General features: G+C 36.9%; 1 pseudogene; it reads right to left on the minus strand.

Moving 5' to 3' along the window:
* Positions 1-482: 482 nt before the first annotated feature.
* Positions 483-4,972, minus strand: LOC105876493 (large ribosomal subunit protein uL3 pseudogene; annotated as a pseudogene).
* Between the last annotated feature and the right edge of the window lie 5,133 nt (positions 4,973-10,105).

The raw sequence follows: 10,105 nt of genomic DNA on the forward strand, positions 1-10,105 counted from the left end.
GGGAACCTGTGACCTTCTGGGCCCTTACGTGCAGCCTTTTGACTGAATCCAAAATTTACAGAACAAATCCTTTTATTTTTATTAATATATTTTTGATCATCTTTTATATTTTTATTTTATTTTAAAATGAACATATTTAAAATACCAAAGAATAAAATAAGTTTCAATGAAATAATCCTACCAGATTGACTGGCACAATGAGAACGTTAGTCAGCCATAAAGGCTAAATTGACCAACAGCTACGCTCATGATTTGGTTCTAACTTCCCCTGCCTGACTGGCGGCACTAATGCATGGGGCTGGTTGGTGAGAGTTTATGGGAGTTGACCATGCCAATCTGTTGTCAGCTTTTGAAAATGGTGTACTGTGTTTCTGTTTAAAGTGGAATTTGTGAATCGTTGCACAACTCAACAGTATTTTTTTCCCCTCACTGGAAAATAACTTTTATTGAGATCCCACCAGCCATACAATCTGTTCTTAACATTAAGCTCCTTCTTCCTTGGCAATTTTATCTTTCTTAAGTGGTCCCATGAATGCTTTCTTTTCCTCCACAGTCTGGGAGTGGCCATGGCCAAACTTGGAGGTGGTGTTGATGAACTTAAAGTCTGTCTTCTCTAGAGCCCGCTGTTTGGTCTGTATCAACAAGGACTTGCAGAGGGTGAGCACTTGCTTCTTGGTTCCCACCACCACACAGCCTTTCAACATGACAAAGTCATTGCTCACTTCACTGTAATGGACAAAGCCACCCATGGGGTTGATGCTCTTGTCAGACAGGTCATAATCAGTAGAGGCATTGTTCTTGTTCAGTCTGCCATCCTTGATAAGGTATCCCTGGTTGATCTTATAGATCTTCTTGTTGATCTCTGTGCAGTGATGGTAGCCTTCTTGCCCAGCTTGTGCCACAGAGAAAGCCACATGGGCAGGATGCTATGCCACAAATCAGGCAACCTTACACAAGACTCTTGGTGGGTCTCTTGGGGCAGTTTCTTGCCATGTCAATGACTGGTCACCCTTTTTTAGCCTTTGCTTTTGGTCATCCTGATGATGTTGATCATCTTGTCCTGCCTAAATACTTGATTCACAGGGACCTGCTCCTCCAGCCTCTCCCAGGCTCAGTATAGGTTCTTAGCCAAAGTGCCTCTATTCACCTAGATCTCTGTTATATCTGGATCTCCAGGTGTAAGGTGGACAGGCTTGGAGGAGTCATCCTTGGGGAAGCTCTTCACCTTCTCATAATATCTGCTTCTGTGCTGCCAAGGCAAGAAGCCCAGAGACCATGTCTGGGAGCTGAGAACTTCCTGCGAGACACTCTACTATTGAATCCCACCACAAAATTCTGAAATAAAAAAATAAATAAAATAAGACCATGATGAGATATTATGGACAGCATTTTTAAATTCTATCTGATTAGTAGCCCATCATGTCAAGGAAGACCAAGAGAATGCTGAAGGAAGAAAACAGATTTTTTAATGAATATTGGGAATTGCAATATAATTTTTTTTCTGCCAAAGGTAAGATGATTTGTTCACTTTGTGATACTGCAATATCCCAACATTAAAGAAATTCAATGCTCATCATCATTATTACGCTCATAAGGATAACACATATTTTAAATTAGAGGGAGAGGTGCAAAAGATTGTATTGCAGAAATTAAATGATGAAAGCAAAAACAAATATAATTTTTTCAAGCAGGAATAAGGCCTGGAATTAAAGTAGCTTATAAAACAGCTTATATCCTCTGGAAAAAAGAGAAGCCATTCAGTGATGTAGCAATTGTGAAAGGGGATGTACTGTTAAAATTGTAGGATGCTTAGATCCCAAAACATTTCAAAGTATTATACAAACAGCTGCCTCTTTCAAGGAGAACCATAACTGATTAGCAGTGTGAATTAGCCTTTGACTTAACAGAACAACTTCATGCAATACTTTAAAAGGAAAATATATATTATTCAATTGCTTTGGATAAATCAACTGATACTACTGACTATGAACAAGTTTTACACTTCATTTGGGTCATAACAGAAGCTTTATCTTTGCTACAAAAAGTTACTCGCTTTGGGCACTCTCGTGAACAGAACACTGGGAATAGATATCTTCAACAACTTTCAAGATAAATATAGTGAAGTTGGACTGAATTTGGTAAATTTAGTGAGTGTGTGTATGGACGATGCAACTTCCATGACAGGAAAACAAGAAGGGTTTATAGCACAGATACAAAAAGTATTAACAGATCCAGATGCTATCATTTCTTTTCACTGTACCTTGCATCAGCAAAAGCTCTGTGCTAACCTAGTATTTTAAGTGACACTTTGCAACAGTTTTAAGTATTGTTAACTATATTCTGCAAATGCAACACAGGATCATCAGTTTTGTAACTTGCTAAAGTTGAACAATGAGGTATTCAGTGTGGATTTGCCATAGCAATCTAAACTGTGTTGGCTATTGCAGGAACAGGTGTTAGGCAAAATTTTATCTCTGCAAGAACAGATAGTTAAATTTTACGAAGAACAAATAGAATCAGAAGTGTAAATTATTGAAAAAAGATTTCTAGGAGAGTGCAACATTTCTGTGTGATATCATGTCAAATCAAAATGACTTGAATATTTCTTTGCAAGGTAAAACTACGTCTACATATGATATATGATTAAAAAAATCCAAGCATTTTGGATCCAAGCCTTTTTCAAAATGCTTCTTCAAAAGGAAATTTCAGATGGGCATTTCCCCAATTAGCAAAGATCACTGGTGAGCAGGATGATGTATGCAAATCATTTGAAGAATATGCAGCTGTTATAGACCTATTAATTGGAGAATACAATAAAAGATTCACTGACTTTGAAAATCATGACATCACACTCAAATTAGCCCTTCAGCCTCACCTAGTTGATATCATCAAGGGACCAAAAGAACTACAGATGGAATTGATTGAGTTCTCAGTAAATGACATTTTAAAGTCATTGTTTGATGCTAAGAAAAATCCAATTGAAATATGGAAATATGCAATAAAATACCCACACCATTGGCAACATGCCCAAAAAATGCTTTTCTGCTTTTCAACTACTTGTTGCTGTGGATCTACATTCTCCTACCTAACCCAAATCAAGACGCCCTTAAGGACACAAATGACTGATATTCATTTAGAGGATCAACTGAAACTGTGAACCTCCATGCTGCAACCACATATTCAAATACCTTTCTACAAAAGCATAGTAAAGTCATTAAAAGTTTCATTGACTTTAAAATTAACAAGTAGTTTCATTTTTTGAAATTATTAAGTACATATTAGTTAGATTTTTACGAAATAATGTAGATTTTTAAGTGTATCTAAAGTTTCCTGAAGGCAGCCTTATTTGATCTGGATAAATTAACGTGGCTCCAACATGAAAAGGTTCCCCACATGTACTGGTGGGTGGGAAAGGTCCAATCGACAAAGATGTGCCACTCTGAGACTTGAAGGAAGGAAAGGAGCTTCCCAGGCCCAGGAAAGGGAAGAATCCTCTAGAGACAGGTAGAATAATAACCTTAGGGATGGCAAGAGCTTGAGCGATGAGGGAATGTTCAAAGGCCCTTGTGGCTGGTCATAGTGAGGAAGGCAGAGCTTGACAAAGGGAGATTGGAGATTCCAGAGGTCTTTCCCCTTATTTTGCCCATCTCCCCAAATCCATTTAGCTTGGGCATGAACAGGTATTTATCTGAAAATATCTTTTGGGTTTTTAGGTTAATACATGGGCAAAATGAGTACAAAACAGAATATGATGAAAGTGAAAATAAAATGGAAAAAGGAGCTTTTGATGAGCAAACTGAGAAGTCCAAATGGATGCTGAACAATCCAAACTGGCTGCTATGGTTTCCTGTGACAGGTGAATTGAACTGGTTGTTCAGATACACAGAAAAGGTCTGGGATTAAGTAATAGATTTGGAAATATAAGCAGATATTACCTGCAGAATTACAGAGGTGCAGTTTGGTGTAATGGGAAAAGCAATGGGCAAAAAAATTGTAATGTAGACTTGATCCTATCATTTAATGACTATGTCATTTAGACATGTCATCCAGCCCAGACCCTTTTAAATGACTCTCAGAGTTAACTCTCTTATCTCCCTTAAAAAGTTGTGAGAATAAAATAAGTTAGTATGAGTGAAAAATCTTTAAAAATCATACATATAAGATATGTTTTTTCTTTCTTCTTTCCTTCTTTCTTTTTGTTCTTCCCTTGCCTTGCCTTCCTTCCTTCCTTCCTTCCTTTCTTCTTCTCATCACCTATCCATCTCTCCAGTATTTACAAGCAAGGGATCATTGGATAAAAGCAGGGGATTGAGGCATGCCTGAAGATTTCCTTGGAAATGTGCATGGGCTAGGTTTCTAGGTTCATCTTTATCTCTTCAGAGACCAGGAATTCTCTTTCATTTAACTTATAGTTATCTGCAAAATAAATTCTGAAGAATGACTGGTGTGAAACTTGGGTACTTCTAATGTTATTTTAAAGATCCCCCATATTCATATACAGGATCAATATGGAATTAATTGCTACTCCCCTCCTCTGAACTTTTGGACTCTTTCTTTCAAATTATTACAACTTTTCAAATTGGTATTTGATGCTCTTGCTTTTATGATCTATCTTCCTATACCTATGCATAGTTTTACAAAATAGAAATCATCACTGTTAAGGAATCACGCCTTCTCTTTGATTTTCTTGCACTTTTGTTATGGCTTTCCCTCCGGCCTTTCTTGTCAAAATCCAGTCTTGTCTTTAAAGACTATCCTGAACATTATCTTTTCCATAAATATTTTATGATTTAATCCACCCACCCAACACAATAAAGTGTTGTGTGAACATCACTTTCTATCTCTCTATGGCATTTTATATTCTATCATTTTTGCATACATTTCTTGTTTCCCTGCTAGCTTGTGAGTTGCATGAGGGTGTGGACTCCACCCTTTGGCTCTTCCATAGCTCCTGGCCTGGTGCTCGATACATGATGTATCATGGAATATTTTCTGAGTTGATTAGCCAAATGCCACAAAGGTGACAGAAATGATAACGTCTAATCAGAAAAATCCACCTGTGTTTTCATACTCTAAGCAAGATAGAGTACAAAAAAGATAGACAAAAATAATTTAAAAATTGAATTTAAAAGATAAAGTTTAAAAATAATTGGAAGCATTGTACAATGTGGCATCCTTGGCTATACAGAATACTAAAAACGTACAGAGAATCGTGAAAAAATTACTGAAAGTTTTGTTTTATTTCCAAAGCTCTCTGATAAGATTTACAAGGAAAAAATATAAAAATCTTGGTAACTTAGGAAGCTTTCACTTGTAACAGTTTCTTTTTTCCGTACTGGGTCCTGAATCACTCTTGCCTGTGGTCTTAAATATTTTACTCGATATATAGTGATATATTGAAGTGACTTGAAGAACTAAAACTATATTTGGGTTTGAGGTATCTGTACCTCTTTGGCTCTTTGTCTCTAAAGGATTTTCATTGCTTGTTCTTAGCACTTCATAAATACACAGACATGGTCTGTCAGGAGACTAGTTGCTGCTGACAAGGGTAGGATTTTCAATTTGGATTGATAATATTCTGCACTGGGATGGTGATATAATCCAGCAACATAAATTATGACCTGCTGAATCCACTGACTCACTTGGGTAGGTACTTATAGCCAACATTTGCCTACTGTGTACAATATTATCCTTTTCTTGGAATTTCAAAGGCAGTACACAATATTTATGGAGTGGCTTCTAAGTACAGAATATGAAGCACTGTATTAGGATTTGTGAAATGTTTTCAGAGAATGAGGGGCTGTGCACACATCATGTATTATGGATTACACATGGAAAAAATGTTATCAACCTCTATGATTACAATAGTCAAGCCAGGTGCTTGCTAGTTAAAAAGGCCTGATCTGCTGGGAGGCCGAAGTGGGTGGATCGTTTGAGCTCAGGAGTTGGAGACCAGCCTGAGCAAGAGACCCTGTCTCTACTAAAAATAGAAAGAAATTACTTGGTCAGGTAAAAATATATAGAAAAAATTAGCCAGGCGTGGTAACGCATGCCTGTAGTCCCAGCTACTTGGGGGGCTGAGGCAGAAGGATTACTTGAGCCCAGGCGTTTGAGATTGCTTTAAGCTAGGCTGACACCACTGCACTCCAGCCAGGGCAATAGAGTAAGACTCTGTCTCAAAAAAAAAAAAAAAAAAAAAAAAAAAAAAAGCCTATCTGGGAAGTCTCATAATGCTTGTTTCATATCTAGATCTTTATAATGCACTTATAATGAAAAGGTTGATATAATCTGCACCTCATATCTTCACCTCCTTGGACCCAGGGTAAAGTGACTTCACTCCAATCATCTATTGACTTGCTAATGATCTATTGTTGCCCAGAATAACCTAAGACTGAATAGCAATGTCTTATACTGTAAAGCGTATGTCGTCAAGTTCAATCAGACTCAAACTCGGGACTCTCAACAAGCAGTTAAACAGGATGAGCAGAAATAATAGAGCTAAGTTGCTAAGATAGGGAGGAGTAGGCATGAGTACTGTGCGTGTTTCCCTGAAAATAAGACCTGCCCATAAAATAAGCCCTAGCAGGATTTCTAAGCATTTGCACAATATAAGTCCTACCCAGAAAATAAGACCTAGTGATGGGCGTGGCTACGCAGCATATCTGCACAACCCATGCATTTCGTTGCAGAGAGGTAAAGAAGATGAGCAGCCCTTCTCATCTGCCCCATCATGACAGCTACTATCCCAGAGGTGACCAGAAAGGTGCAAGCAGCCCCACCAACAAGGTCAGCTCCCCCTGTCAGGTCCTGGCCATCCTGTGCATGCTGAGATTTTGAGGGGAAAATAACACACCCCCTGAAAATAAGTCCTAGGGTGTCTTCTTGAGGAAAAATAAATATAAGACCCTGTCTTATTTTCAGGGAAACACGGTAGGGATGAGTCAATGCCTACTCTCAGAAGGCACCCAACTAGTTGAGTGTCTATTTAAGTGTCAGAACTGCTATTCGACTCCAGGCAATATTACTTTGTCCAGAATTCTGATGCATGTTCCCTTGGTCTCTTAGAGGACCCTGAGATCCAACCAGGGCAGAATCAGATCCACTTTGCAGATTTATTGTTTCTTCTTTTTTCCTTGTTGACTTTCCTTCTCCCTCATAGCATTTGCTGAGATCACCTGCAGATACACTACTTATCTTAGTGCCTGCTTTGTTGAGACCAATACACTCTTCTCTTGGAATTATGCTGTATCTCTTTGAGGAAATAACAACTCAGGGACTGAGTTGGGGCATAGCTTTTCATATGGGTGCTAGTCCTTCCACTACCTTATAGCTCCACCATCCTTGACAGAAATTTCCTGAGCAGGAAATTAAAGACTTGAAAGCACTTCTAAAGATGGCTTTCTTGGCTAATGGTCTCAAATTAGGCCTCTTGAATAGATCAAGAGAATTATGCATGTTAAAATATTATGATTATCTCTTTTTAATTACTGACTTATTACTAAGCTTAATTATCAAAGTTACAGTTTTTAAAATCAATGATTTTATGCATGAAATCTTATATGAGAAATACTTGGTTATCTTTTCTGGATTTTACTGGTGAGAGATCTGTCATTTAGGGTCATACACAGTCATGTCACAAGTTGTATAATATAGCAATGATGAATAAATAAATATTCTCAATAACCAATATGTAGATATAGTGACAGAGCAAGTCTCATTTGCAGGCTTCCTAATAAAAGTTGATTTTTGGTTCTGCCTTAATTGTGGATTAAGCTGAGAACCCTACTTTTGCCTCTTCTTGCCAATGACAGTGAACGCATTCTTAATCAAATTCAAAATTTAGTGTATTAAGAAATAGGTCTGATATAAATATTATATACTTTTTCTGTATAATTAAAAATTAGTATTTTAATGCAGGTTCCAGAGCTGCCTGTATACCAAAAAGTGTTTCCTGACTCTCTCTGGATCTTTATTATTCTGTCTGTCCTTGCTCAGGCTGCTTTCATTGTTCTCCGCTCAGTGAGGTGTCAGCACTTTCACTTTCAAAGAGAATATATGGTGCATTCCCCTAAGTCCTTTCTCTACATAACCGACTACTCAAGGCAAGTGCCTTTGCTAGGGGTATGTGTCTTCATTCATTTGTGGAATCACAGGATGTGTATAGTGAACTCTGGCATTATGGCGGAGGTACATTTCATTGTTCTCACATAATTCTGCTGTTATCAGTTTAATTGATCCTGTTTTTGTCAGTCCAGCACAAAGAGAGACAACCAATAAAAGGGTATATAATTTAGGGCCAAGATGTATACTTTTACAGAACTGCTGTGAGGCAGATTTATATCCATTAGCGTTATGCAGGATGAAAACAAAAGGTAAGGGTTAAGAGAACTGTTTTCTCAGTGGGCCAATTAGATGAGGGAGTTGAATGTGAAAAGGGAACAAGTTGGACCTCTCTGTTCAGTCTACGTAAAATGCAATTTAATAGCTGTAGCACATAGAATATCATTAACTCATGAGTGATGATCAGTGGAAAGTTTTCTTTAATACTTAGAAAGGGTAATGTGGTGTTATAGAGTTTGTGTAAAAACGTTTCAAGTATGCACAGTGAGCCTAATCTACTATCCTCTTGGATGAGGAGGAGAAAAAAATTGTGACAATTTTTGCCTTATATACAATTTAGGGTTGGGTTTTCTTAAAGAAAAATAAGGCTTAAGATATGTAAATTTTTTTTCTTATGCTGGCTAAATTAATGTATGTGAATCATAATGTTTCATTTCTCAGATAACTTTCATTTGGCACTTAACCAAAGCAAATTAAAACAACTCACCATGGGCTGACCTGGTGGGCCAGAATTGGGTGGAAGAGAAACAGAGAGAGTTCCTAGAGGGACAACACTTTGTATGTACATACTCAAAAACACGCACATGCACAGAGATACATGCCTATGCCAGTGAAAATCCCTGAGAGCTGCCATGCTATAAAATAACAGCCTTATGACATGTAACACACACGTATGAAAGGATAAACATTTTGAAGGCAAAAATCACTGCTTTTTAGTTTTTAATATATTAATTCCACAAGAAAGAAATCAGTCTTATTTTAGGACAGTGTTCTGGAATATCATTTTTGTTTGTTTGATTTGGCAATTGTCGTGTGGATTTGTCTGGGTACTTTCTAAGAACTTTTCATCTCTGCACAACTATCTTTATCCTGCTTTTGACTTACCATGATACTTCCAGATATGGCTGAGAGGAGACCTCAAGTTTTTGCTCTTTGCTGAATAGAATTAGAGATAGGTGATTCCTGTAAGTTTGATGAAGCTCGAGACTTCTCATTTTAGAACCAGAGTAGTGTGGCATGTTATATCCATCTAAAAAGTGTTCTTGAAAACTTTTTTGTAAGTTTCTGATTAGTTTCAAACAATACACTGATTATCTTCTTTTTTCACCATGTCTCTATATTCTTTGGTCCATTTTACATAGGTTGAACATACATTATGAATGCCTTTCATGGCTGTGAATAAAATATAAATTATGGCAACTGACCATAATTACTTAAAATCACTTGCATTTTTCATCCTGGAAAGGATGTATATGCCAGTCAAGAATTGGAAATACAACTGGAGATAAGGAAGGAATTTTCTCTAGCTTCTTAGAACTAAAGAATTTGAAATTGAAACTTAAATTGAAAATAAGATTTCAACTTAAAGTATTTATTAATGAAACTATACATGTAGCTATTTCCCTATACTGATTCTTCACCTATCCTAAGAATTTTTGAGTACACATAGATTGGCTGATAAATAAAATTCACATAGGCTAATATCTGCATGCCAGTTTATACTTTTGTAGTGCTGAATATTCAACCAATTCAATGTTAGTCAGCATGAGTGTACCTGTATTGTATAACTAAGCTGGTATAAATGGAAAGATAATCTGTATTTGTGTGAAAATTTTCTACTCTGATAATATTTCATTTCAGTTTTCTAATCTTTCCAAGAATATAAACTATATTTTTAGTAAGAATGAAAAGTATAGAATTATGGAAGATTATTTCCTATGATATACACACACATTAGGCAGAATTATATTTGCAATATTAACTT

This window comes from Microcebus murinus, chromosome 11 (assembly GCF_040939455.1).
Source record: "Microcebus murinus isolate Inina chromosome 11, M.murinus_Inina_mat1.0, whole genome shotgun sequence".
Lineage (NCBI taxonomy): Eukaryota > Metazoa > Chordata > Mammalia > Primates > Cheirogaleidae > Microcebus > Microcebus murinus.